This window comes from Strongylocentrotus purpuratus, unplaced genomic scaffold, assembly GCF_000002235.5.
Source record: "Strongylocentrotus purpuratus isolate Spur 01 unplaced genomic scaffold, Spur_5.0 spur5_scaffold_1, whole genome shotgun sequence".
In the NCBI taxonomy this organism is placed as follows: domain Eukaryota; kingdom Metazoa; phylum Echinodermata; class Echinoidea; order Camarodonta; family Strongylocentrotidae; genus Strongylocentrotus; species Strongylocentrotus purpuratus.
This window is the reverse complement of record NW_022145594.1, coordinates 35,863,027-35,875,076: the sequence shown is the minus strand read 5'-3', so window position 1 is coordinate 35,875,076 and position 12,050 is coordinate 35,863,027.

Below are 12,050 nucleotides of genomic sequence, written 5' to 3'. Positions count from 1 at the left end.
CTGTAAAATTGTGGATGAGGATTCCCAAATAGTTTGATACTCTGCAGATGTATCGACCTTGATCTGCTATCTTCACTTCATTTATGATTAAGGAAAAGTCATCATGCATCTCACACGCCTTGTCCTGAACACATGACCCCGATGGCGTCTCTCCTTCAACCCGCGTGATCACGTTTGGAGCTTGAGTCGGATCGTAACCTTTTTTCCAGTAGACGGCTATCGGCGTTCCGTAAAAGTGGCATTTCAGAAAAGCTCTATCTCCTTGACGGACAGTCTTCTTTAAGTCGGTGAAAACAACACCGTCTGGCACATCATTAGCTGAAACTGTAGTGAGAAGTTAAATCGAGTTTATTCGACCACACTTTTCGTCAAAATGAAATTGTTAAGAAACACTGTTTGGTACAGTACACACTTATAAAAAATGCTGCAATTGGGGTGCAGATTTGCATCACCCTACGCGTATTTAACAGAGGGTGCTGCTCAAGGTGCTGCTAGTGGAGAAGAACTGTACCTTATTTCTTAGTGGTATGACCACACTTCCCCATCGTCTGACGTCATTTTGGCAGTGCCTTAAAAGGGCGTCACATGTAGCAGTCAACTATGTCTACGTGCTAATCTTAAAGTCCCTATTGACTCGATCCTTACATGCTTAGGAAAGTAAATAAGGTTCCGAAGTCCCAATTATTTTGTAAGAGTACATTGGATTATATTGATTTACCTGGTATTTTTTTTGGTTTGAGGGGGGGGGGGGAGGAATGATCTTTTATTTGTTTGACTGGCTCAAAAATGTGGAGTGATGATTGAAGCTAAGTGACTGTTTATGAAAAGTGCTTTATCAAATGAATTTTTAATTTTTATTTTCGAATGTAGTTTACCAGTATTTCGGATGACTTTCTGCCCATTTTGGAAACTTATCCAATTATCATCATAGGCTTATGGGTACTATACCGTGTGAGTCAAAAACAAGTTTACACCTAGAAAATTGATATTTAAAAAAAAAATCATTTATGAACAGTAAAGTATCATACGTCTTATGAAAGAGTGTTTTATCCAAATCATTTGGTATCATTTTTGTGTGGTATGTGTTCACGCTTGGATGAACATGAGGCATTGTTTGCGAGAGTGCAAGAATCGACTTGCGCCAAAGTGATGCCTACAGCATTTAAAAATTATCTATGAACAGTAAAGTATTATACATCTTATGAAAGAGTGTTTTATCCAAATCATTTGGTATCATTTTTGTGTGGTATGTGTTCACGCTTGGATGAACATGAGGCATTGTTTGCGAGAGTGCAAGAATCGACTTGCGCCACAGCATGATGCCTACAGCATGTATTATGTTGCGATTAGCGGAGTGAGAGAATGAATTGAATGTATCAAATGAAATGCATTCGATATGCTTTTTGCAGAAGCAAATCCACACACACACACAAATGTACGTTGACATTTGATATTCGATATTTGATATGTGTTGCATGATTCATTTTGTTAGGGATGTTATTTGGATCTGCAAAGACCGAATTAATACCCAAATAAGAATCGTTTTATTCAAACGTCACACAAGCAACTTTGGTGCAAATCGATTTTTGCACTCTCGCAAATAATGTCTCCTGTTCGTCTAATCGTGAACACATATCACACGAAAATGATACCAAATGATTTGGGATAAAACACTCTTTCATAAGATGTATAATCACTTACTGTTCATAGATGATTTTTGAAATATTTAGCAATTTTCTAGATGTAAACTTTTGTTTGACTCACACTGTATTTCCGGTAGAATATCGTCTCTTGCCAGAATACCATCTTTCCAGTTTCCAAATGTCAATGCATTGACAATGCCAATGTAAATTTTCATCACAACAGCTTTAATAGATCAAATATACACATTTTATTAGGAAAAGTGCCAAATTCTCGTTTGACAAATATTCAAGCTTTGCCATTACTTTTAAGAGTGTAAGTTCAATACTTTTTGTTACACAGGAAAACAATAAGTTTAGTAAAGGGTTTATCCCTTACCAATTAATTACAATGAGTACCATATCAGGTGCCATATTAGATAATTATCACAGTGACAGGCCCCTGAGTAGGCCTATACAAAACTTGATGTCTTTGTTACAAGGAATGGGAAAGTCAATCAGTGGACATGTTAAACGATATTCCAAGGTATTAGCCGAGCAACAATACCCAGCTTTTTCATAGGTTTATTTTTCATTTGCGGATTTTTTTTTGCTCAGGATTATTTGCTTCCATATAAAAAAGGAGACGTTGATGTTTTCAAAATGTATTATGTTAACGTATTTAAAGAAATCATTCAATCAATCAATCGAATTTCCGACCTCTAATCGATCACGCCATGTCCAAGAGAGAAAAAATATACTGCCAATGTAGCCATAGAACATATTATGTACAAATTAAATGAGGAAACCTAGGGAGGACCAAATATCTAATTTGAATAAAATAAATGTTAGAAAGGATGGTTTATATAAGAAAAAAGAGACAATAAACATATAAAAAATACTGATCAGTATGATTTGTTAAGTGTTTACCAAGCATATCTTGCTTCTATGAAACCATGCACTCGTTTATTAGCAACCGTACAAAGGCAAAGAACAGATTAGAGTACACGCTCTACATAAGACCGAAGATGATGACTCTCCGCTAACACAATTGCAAACAAACAAGACTGTGTGCTTCACGAGGGGGTGTCAAAAACAGTTTAATGGTAACAGAAATAAACCGAAATGATAATGACCCTAAGAATAAATTGATATATATATATATAATCAGCCTTAAAGAGGTTTGTATTTCATCTCGATAGATTGTTGTATATCAATATGAAAAATATTTCCCTTCAAGTTCTTATTGTTCATGTTTAAAAATAACACTATTAGTAGAAGTATATTGAGATTAGAATTTACTTTCAAGAACAAGGAGCGTCTCTGAACTTGATTATCCAGTCTAATATCGACAATATACTCAACCGCGATTTTGAGCTTCCTAGGGCGGTGGAACGTCTTTAAAACATTGTGAGGACAATATATGGGTAAAGCAAACAGAACTTCGACAGATGATAAAATAGACGTTTACATTATCCTCCTACTGCGAGTGGTTGTAACTGGGTATACTGAGGTGTATTCATGTATGTGCGGTTGCGTGCTTGCGTGCATGTGTGTTTGCGCGTGTGTGTGTTAGGCCTACACCACCCAAACTGCCTCTATTTAGATTATGATAACAATAATAACCTTCATTAAATTATGTTAATAAACTTAAATATGATGTTTAAAGATGATGTTATTCACTGTTCTATCTGAGCCGCCATCTTAAATGAAATTATAGGCCTAGACTGTATAGGTACCTGCAAAAACTGAACACTTTAGCAATACCCTCCGAAATTCAAATCTCACAATATGGATAAGGGTCTATTTTTTATCCGATTACAGTATGAGTATCGTACTTAAAAGAGTTCTGGCTGACACACATGTTGCATTATTTTAATATGAATTAATCATATTTACCTGCAATGAAGCATGCAAGCAGTACACATGCATGGAGAAACAGTCTTTTCTTTTGATCCTCCATTGTCATGTGCAATTGTGTTCAAAGTGGGAAAACGCGGTAACAAACGAATGCGTACAACTGTAGTGCCCCAGGTCCATTATCAATCAACAGTCAAAGGCTGTGTATACTTTGTTTATTTACTCTCATAAAATATTAAAACTCATGATATTTATAATAGCAGTAATGTGGCCTAGTCTTTGGTTGAGTCACCCGAATACAAAATAAATGTATGGGTTCGATCCCTGACACTGCGTTTCAATCCATAGGATAACCTTTTTTTTTTAACAGCCTACTTACTTCATGTCTCATGATATCTAAGTTCACTTGTCCATTGCGCCATTTCACATGCGTAATGTGCATATAAAGGTGTTTATCTCGAATAGCGAACGAAAACTTGAAGGTTACTAAACCCAAATGCAAGAAGGAACACATATGAATAGCTTAATTCCAAAAGGACCTAAATCCACTTTTGATGAAAATTGCGTTATTGACAGAACATTGTTCACTAAAGTACCTGTCTTTCACTAAATTTATTTACCTAAATTTTGGAACCAATTATGAAAAATCGTACCTTCTAATTTCACTTTTCCAATGACACCTGTACAAAATCTGATAAACAGTTTCCTTTTTCTCTGAAGTTACACAATTGGATTTAGCTCCTTTTGGAATTAAACTCTTCATATGATGATAAGTTTTAACGAAATTGCTAACAGAATTCCAATGTAAAAGATAACAACCAAAATAGACTTATCTGTCTTGTATCATATACCTGTATTGAGAAGGGAAACTCCTTTTCTTTTCGACTGCCATTGAAATAGTCAATGTAAATCAGTGAGCAATTTTTTAGGGGAATGAGATAGATCCCCTAAAACTATTTAAACAAACCCTTTCCTGGATTGTCTAGTATCCTCGTGTCCCCGTTCTTGTCTCAATTTTTGTTCCGACGTGTAATGTTTTCCACTTTCCCCTTGCCATTTCTCCCTTCCTATATCTCCCTTTCCCCCTTTATTTCTTTATTTAACTATTTTGCCTCGATAATATTTTTGTGTTCATGTCCGTAACATATTTATTCACCGGACCTATCCTGTACAGTCGGCCCCTCCACTGTACGTTATACAATGATCACTCTTGATTTGACTTAGATTGGTTCCATTAATATATAGGAAAAAAGGATCACACATTAATTTTCATCTTTTTATACCAGACCCTACCTTCTCTTTTGCCTCCTACACGAAAGGAAATATCATATTAACTTAGATTTTGGAAATATATTTTATTAAAAAGGAAAGCTTTCTTTTGTAAGTGTTTATTTGGCAAGGCCTCACAGTTACCATCGCATCTAATTTGTCATTCCTTCATTTACTTTCCACTGATGGTGCTGGCACACCATAACAGCAAAAGCAAAGAAACATAGATATTACATGTGCATGAAGCTGTAATAATATAAGTTCATCGTCAGCATCCGACATGCTTCCATGTCATGTACATTAAAGGAAACCTCACCCCAATAAATAATGTTACTTCTTCTCTATACCCTTAGCCCATTAATCTACACGATTCCAAACCAAAGTGTATGAGAGAGGCATAAAGTAAGAAAAGTGTACAGTTTCTCAGCACGATATGGACATCGCCATTTTCTTGATAATGTGACGTACTATGTGAAGTCGTTTATCAAGTAAAATAGATATTACATGTATTTTACATATTAGATATTACATGTCGTTTATCAAGTAAAATAGATATTACATGTGCATGAAGCTGTAATAATATAAGTTCATCGTCAGCATCCGACATGCTTCCATGGTTTCTTTACAATTTACTGGCATGATCTTATTGTTGTTTGAGCGTGGCTGACGAACAATGCAGAGTCTGGATTAACAATAAATGAACGAGACCCCCCCCCCCCCCCAGTAGGCCACCCAGTTGAAATGTATATGAAATGCTTTCAACGGCACAAAACAACAACATGCTCTCGTATAGCGCAATGGTCTTTGTCATGTACATTAAAGGAAACCTCACCCCAATAAATAATGTTACTTCTTCTCTATACCCTTAGCCCATTAATCTACACGATTCCAAACCAAAGTGTATGAGAGAGGCATAAAGCAAGAAAAGTGTACAGTTTCTCAGCACGATATGGACATCGCCATTTTCTTGATAATGTGACGTACTATGTGAAGTCGTTTATCAAGTAAAATGTAGTCAAAGTAATGGATTTGTCCTTGTAGTCCAGTAGACGGTACCATATAACATGTACATGACCAGGAAAAGTTTTCAAGAACAAGGTTTTTTGTTGATTCGTGTTCTAGATGGGTATTGAAGTAAATTCAGCTTGATTGCCAGCTTTTCAAGGGTGTTCTTTGACAAGGAATTCATTTATGACACCAGTTGTTATTGTTAAGTAACGCAATTGTCTTAAATAGCATAACTAGCACAATGAACTATTTAGTATATGGACAATTTATGGACTTCATTGTCATTGTTTATCTATAAAGTCTGACAATGGTGCAATGCAACATTGTAAATTACTTTTTAAAGATTACGTGAGAAGATATTACATGTTGATGCAGTATAATTAGCCTTATTAGCATACTAATCTAATAAGCACTATGTGCAATATGTAGTAATGTTGCTAATCTTATCCAGGAAGCCTTAAAACATGCCTGGATAATATGATTTTTCCAAGATTGTCCATGACGAGGGATTCATTATAACACCATTTTTTTTTAAAGTAATGCAATGGACGTTATATGTAATTATGGTACTTATATGCCTATCAGCATATCTGTAGAATATCAATTATCAACCTAAATCAAGGAAGCCTAAACAAAACCTGGACACATAACTGTTCTACTGGCCTTCATGGCGAGGCGTTCATTCTTCGACCAAGGACGATGATGCAGTAAGTCAGTAAGTGCATTTATCACATTCATCTTATTTTTGGTACATATCTAATTAAAATAATTTTAATTTATATTTGTAGAGAGGTTACTTTGAATTAACTTAGTAAAGAAGGCTGAATTAAATATTCAGGCGATTTCGGCTTTTCTACACCAGTGTATATACATAAAAGTACTGCAACACTCTTAATGGTTGGGTTACAACAGGCCCAAAGAACATGGAACTTCTGTCACTTTATTAATTTCTCATCACTCAGCACAAACTATTATTTATTGACTTAAAAACAATTATAAATGAACATAAGAGACCAATAAACAATACAAGTTATGAGAGGTGTACACCTAAATGAATACCATTTTTGAAAGCACCCCCTCGTTCGTTCGTATAAAGAATATCAAGGAGTACGTCATCTACATAGGAAAATCCTTATTTTAAAAGCCAACTGATGGCCTCACCATCAAGCTCTCGAAGTCCTGAATCACCGTGAGGGGATTCGTAGATAGGATAAGCATCGATGACATGATCCATAGTTTGGATCTCTCCGCAGGCACAGTTTGGCAATGAATCAGCTTCATTTTGTTGCAGGAAATATTGTGTACGACCAACTCCAGTTCTGATACGGTTGACGTTGACACATGCTTTCTAGAGAGGTCGCTGGAACTTGGTTTTGCTCAGGGCTCTGGGATGAACTCCTTCAAGTTGGTAGTAGACGAATTCCACTGGTCCCATGGACACAAGGTCAGGCGCGTACACAGGGGGGGGGGGGGTTATCCCCCCTTTTAGTATGTTCAAGTGTATATCCCCCCCCCCCTTTGGACTTATTTTCCCTTGATAGTAAATGCTAATCTCTCTCTCTAAAAAAAAAGAAAATCCCATGGCGACCTAAAAAGGTGACCTTACCCCCCCCCCCCCCCCAACGGAGCCAAATGTCAAATTTTCAAATTTCGAGACCAAAAAAACAAACATAAGGTGACCTGTTACCCCACCCCCCCCCCCCCCCCCCTTCAAAAAAATCCTGCGTACGCGTGTGCACAAGGTTGATGTTGTCCTGCTGATACTGGTTGGCATACCACCAGCTCAGCCTTGCCTGTGCTTGCATCATATTCATATATATCGTTTCGTTTGACATGGTTTATGAAGAGCTAGAAGGTGTCTGGTTTTTAACACAGGGTACCAAATGTTGTTCTTTATGTTCTTTTGCACAAATGTATATCAGTTAATAAAATTCCTATGTCAGCTAGGACAATGCAACCTGTAAATATTGACAAAGACGTGTGTATTATAACAAATAGTCAACATAGAGAATAAAGCAATACTACTTTAATAGTATGGTTTAAGATATATTAAAACGAAGAGGCTTAGCTCATAAGCCTTTATCAGATATACACATTATACACCGTTAACAACAGGGGGTTGTTTCATAAAGCTGTTCGTAAAGTTATGCTTGACTTTACAAACGTCTTGAAAATGAAGTGCCAGATAGGATGCCCAACGTTTTTCCAAAGTCGTTAACAAAGTGTCACTATATCTCCAATAACCTCAATTATTAAATTGTAGCAAACAATATACTTTGCATTACAAATGATTGTTATAATAAGAATGTTAATCTACATAGGCACAGTTCAACTTAAGTTGATGCATTTAAAAATGATTGAGCATCCCGTTTGGCTTTTCATATATAAGTCATTCGTAAAGTCATGCGTTACTTTACGATCAACTTTATGAAACACCCCAAGAACTAGCCATGACCCTTGTCAATTTCTTGTATTTTGTTTGTTTTTTGTTACTAAAGAATGAAAATTAGACTGGTTGAATGGGGGCACCTGTTGAATGCGGGATACCACATGATTCAGTCCTTGGCCCGATATTATATTTGATAGATGTCAACGATATATGTTTTCATCAAATGCGTTATAATCTATATTAATTGAAAACGTTAAAATTTGATTATATTACGATTCTTCAAATTGCACTTTTTATGTTTCGATTACAAAACGGTAAACTATCTTCATATCCGCTTACCCCCACACCCCCCCCCCCCATTTTTCAATATTTACAAAAATATACACTCTCATCCTACAAGACAAACCGACAATTCCATCTAAAACAACCGACAACCTATTAAACCTCAAACCCATTCGACACACATCACACACTAGTTCACACACCTGGAACTCTCTCCCTATGGAAATTCGAAATCTAAAGTGGACATGTTCTTTTAATTCCACTTTTGTTCGGATTCCGCAACCAACACACCATGGGTGTCGTAATTTCAATTTACGGTCACACCAGCGATAAAAACAATAATGCAACTTAAATGCCCGTGCTTAAAGACAAGGCTGAGTAACTGTTCTGGGAAGAGATTAAAATGATTTGTGAGCGTTATCATTCTAATTCTGCAAGTATGGAAGAATATCGGATACAAATTGTTCCTTGAAAAGCATGGCTCTTCAAATGCTTTCATATTCTAAATGTGGCATGAAGCAACATAAAAATCGGAACGGATGTTTATGCCACATGTTCGTGTAGCCCCATATTCATACTCCTGTGTACGGTGCTTGTAACTTTAACAAGACGAGGCCAAATTTATTATCATTTTGATAATTCCAGAACCTTGCAGTACACACCATTACTTTATATGCTAGATGATCAATCTGTTCTGATTGATTCCAAACCGATCCTTTCACAGTGCAATTGCATGACCAGAACTCAACTTTATCTTTAAGTTTTGAATAGTACACGGTATCAGCAGGTTAATGTCCTGGGTATATTCCCTTTGAACCTGTTTTTTTTCCATCAGACTAACAACAGCACAACAGTTTTTTTTCTACTGTTGCCTGAGTTCAGTAATAATATACATAATGCCAAGTGGCCTCCCTATTTATCATGGCTGACTTTGGAATGAATGTACGTGCAGCATGGCGATAATAGCAAGTTCATGATTATATAGATAGCTTGCATCGCAATTAGAACAGACTTACCATGTAGCGAGCACACATGAAATATCATCCATATATTGTATGAAATGCAGAGCAACTGTATAAATCGGGCCGCCATTGTCATTCATGTGGCGACAACGATCCAAATATACGCTATGTTGTGACAAAGTAAAACCAAACTGGCTAAATTGTGTCTAAAGATGGCACTGGATAATGCATACAGCCAATGCATAAAGTCTTTCGTCTGCGGCTCTATTGTCAACGAAACGGAGTTTATTAAAGCCTTTGGTTAATTCCGCTTTTTGCTACGGAAGGCAGCCAGTGAAAATGAATTCGTTTAATACAATTATGGAAACGCAAGCACTACTTTAAACAAACATAACTTTGTTATTCCTAGCTCATTTTTCCCTGATTGAGGTGTCATATGGAAGGGCAGAAACTCAACTTTCTGGAAATGTAATTTTCTCTTTGAATCTCAGATACCGACCGGCAAATTACTTTTTGGTTTATTCTCTTTAATCACTCATGCGTGAAATATGCATTAGATGGGTTGCATCAAATGAAAGAAGAGGATCTAAGCTTTACAAATATGTGTCATTTATCAATTATAATTGTGATTAAGTTATGATGAAATAGCGATAGTTCTCAGTTTCGTTTTTGCCTGGGTCGCACTGTATATTGGATCATTTGCACCACCTTTACCATTTATTTATGTTGTAGACTCCCTTGCAACTTGATTATCTGAGAGAATGTATTTATATCATACCCTTTAAATTAAAGATTGGATAATGCAGATAATCAGATGTTGATAAAAACAAGGTAAACATCGTGGGGCATCTTTGATGTGGCGTCAGACGGACAAGTGAGGGAACAAAGCGAGCGATGAGAAGGGTTTTAGAGGGGGTGCCCCCCCCCCCACGTTAAAAGACTTTTGAATCTATATTTTTGTAATCGTGCATTTTGGAGCATATTTATGGTATGTCTTATCGACTTAAAAGGGTATTAATGATTTAGGAATGGTAGGAGTTTTGCTCTCTCAAAATTTGCTCTAGATATTTTAACTCAAAATAATCATTCAGGTTCATCAGTTCAGTTATGTTTTAAGCATATATGAATATCATAAACATGCATTTACTCTCAAATATATCCTGTCAAGGCACACATTTTGAAAATATTGTATGTGAAGTCACCTCTCTCTCCGTCTCTCATGGTAAAGTTGTTGTCCACTTTTTGCATTTAAAGCCCCTCCCCTTTTTGCTCACCCAATTATGAGACTGTGACATTTTCATGCACTTTGAATAGGAAAATGACAACAACTTTACCCATTACCAGGTTGAAAAAATGGTAAAGTTGTGACACAGGTTTTTTCACCATGATTTGACATTGAAAAGTCAAGAGAATATAATTTTTGCAGAGGGAATAATCCATTCCCTTATCAAAATTACTATGATACAGTAATCCACTTTTATTCCCTCTCCAAATTTGAAAAAGTGTCCTCTTTAACATAATACTAGACAACCCCTAATGTGACCAACATAGTGAAGCAAATGTAAAATATTGTTTTTCCTTCTACTTGAAAGATCAAACTTTTTTTTCACTTAATCTTATCACACATTGTTCTATTTTGGTATTAGTACTTAGATAATATATTTATGAAAGTAATTTAACAGTTTGTATGTTGATGTAAACAGCGATATTTTTTTAAATAATTTTTTCTCAATGGAATTTATTGGGCATCATAGTCATTTTCTCCAGAAAATATGACCATAACATGGTAAAGTTGTTTCACAGGAACCAGTCAATTCTACAGTTTTCTTCAATGTCATTGCTCATTTATATAGAAAATATCAATCATATAGCCTCAACAAAAAAATTTACCCTAAAAAACAACAATTTTGACTCTAAAACTCTAACCCTAATCGTGTTACTTGAAAATTTCGCCTTTGTTTTCTATTGTTTAGTTCACTATTTTGGTAAATGTGTGCCAGATAAAAATGACAGTAAAATGCAAATAATACAGGGAAATGCCCTATTATCAAGATTTCCTATATTTTGAATATCAACATTTAATGAAAATGATCATCCCATCCTCCTAAAGCTTAAAAGTAGTAGAGAAAATATGTTCTCACTTTTTCATTTTTTAAAGTCCCCAAAAAATAATTATAGCGCCCTCTACTGCCACCAAAAGTTTTCTAAAGTAATGCCTTCTACTTTTTGTATTAACTATTCTTTTATTCTTATAATGTGTGTAAATAAGACCAGTCAATAATACTACATGCTGCATTTTAGTTACATGTGTATCATTTTCATAGCATTGAATTTTTCATTATTCAAGATTGATAATAATCACATCTACAAACAGTTTTAATCTCTTTTATTTCAAAAAATACATGTAATTTAAACAATTTCTCATACGGTGATAGTTTTCTATCCCTTATTTTTTTTTTTCCTTCAAAGCAAGCATTATGCTTTATAATAACTACTGGACACCCATGGCTTTTAAATACTGTATAGCGGAACTTGAAATTGAGGAATAATGCCTTTTAAAAAACGGCAGTGAAGCTAGAGGGGGCAGAGAAGGGAGCCTGTGCCCCCCCCCCCCTCTTTCTCGTCCTATGCCACTACAAAAGTACAATTAACATACAGATT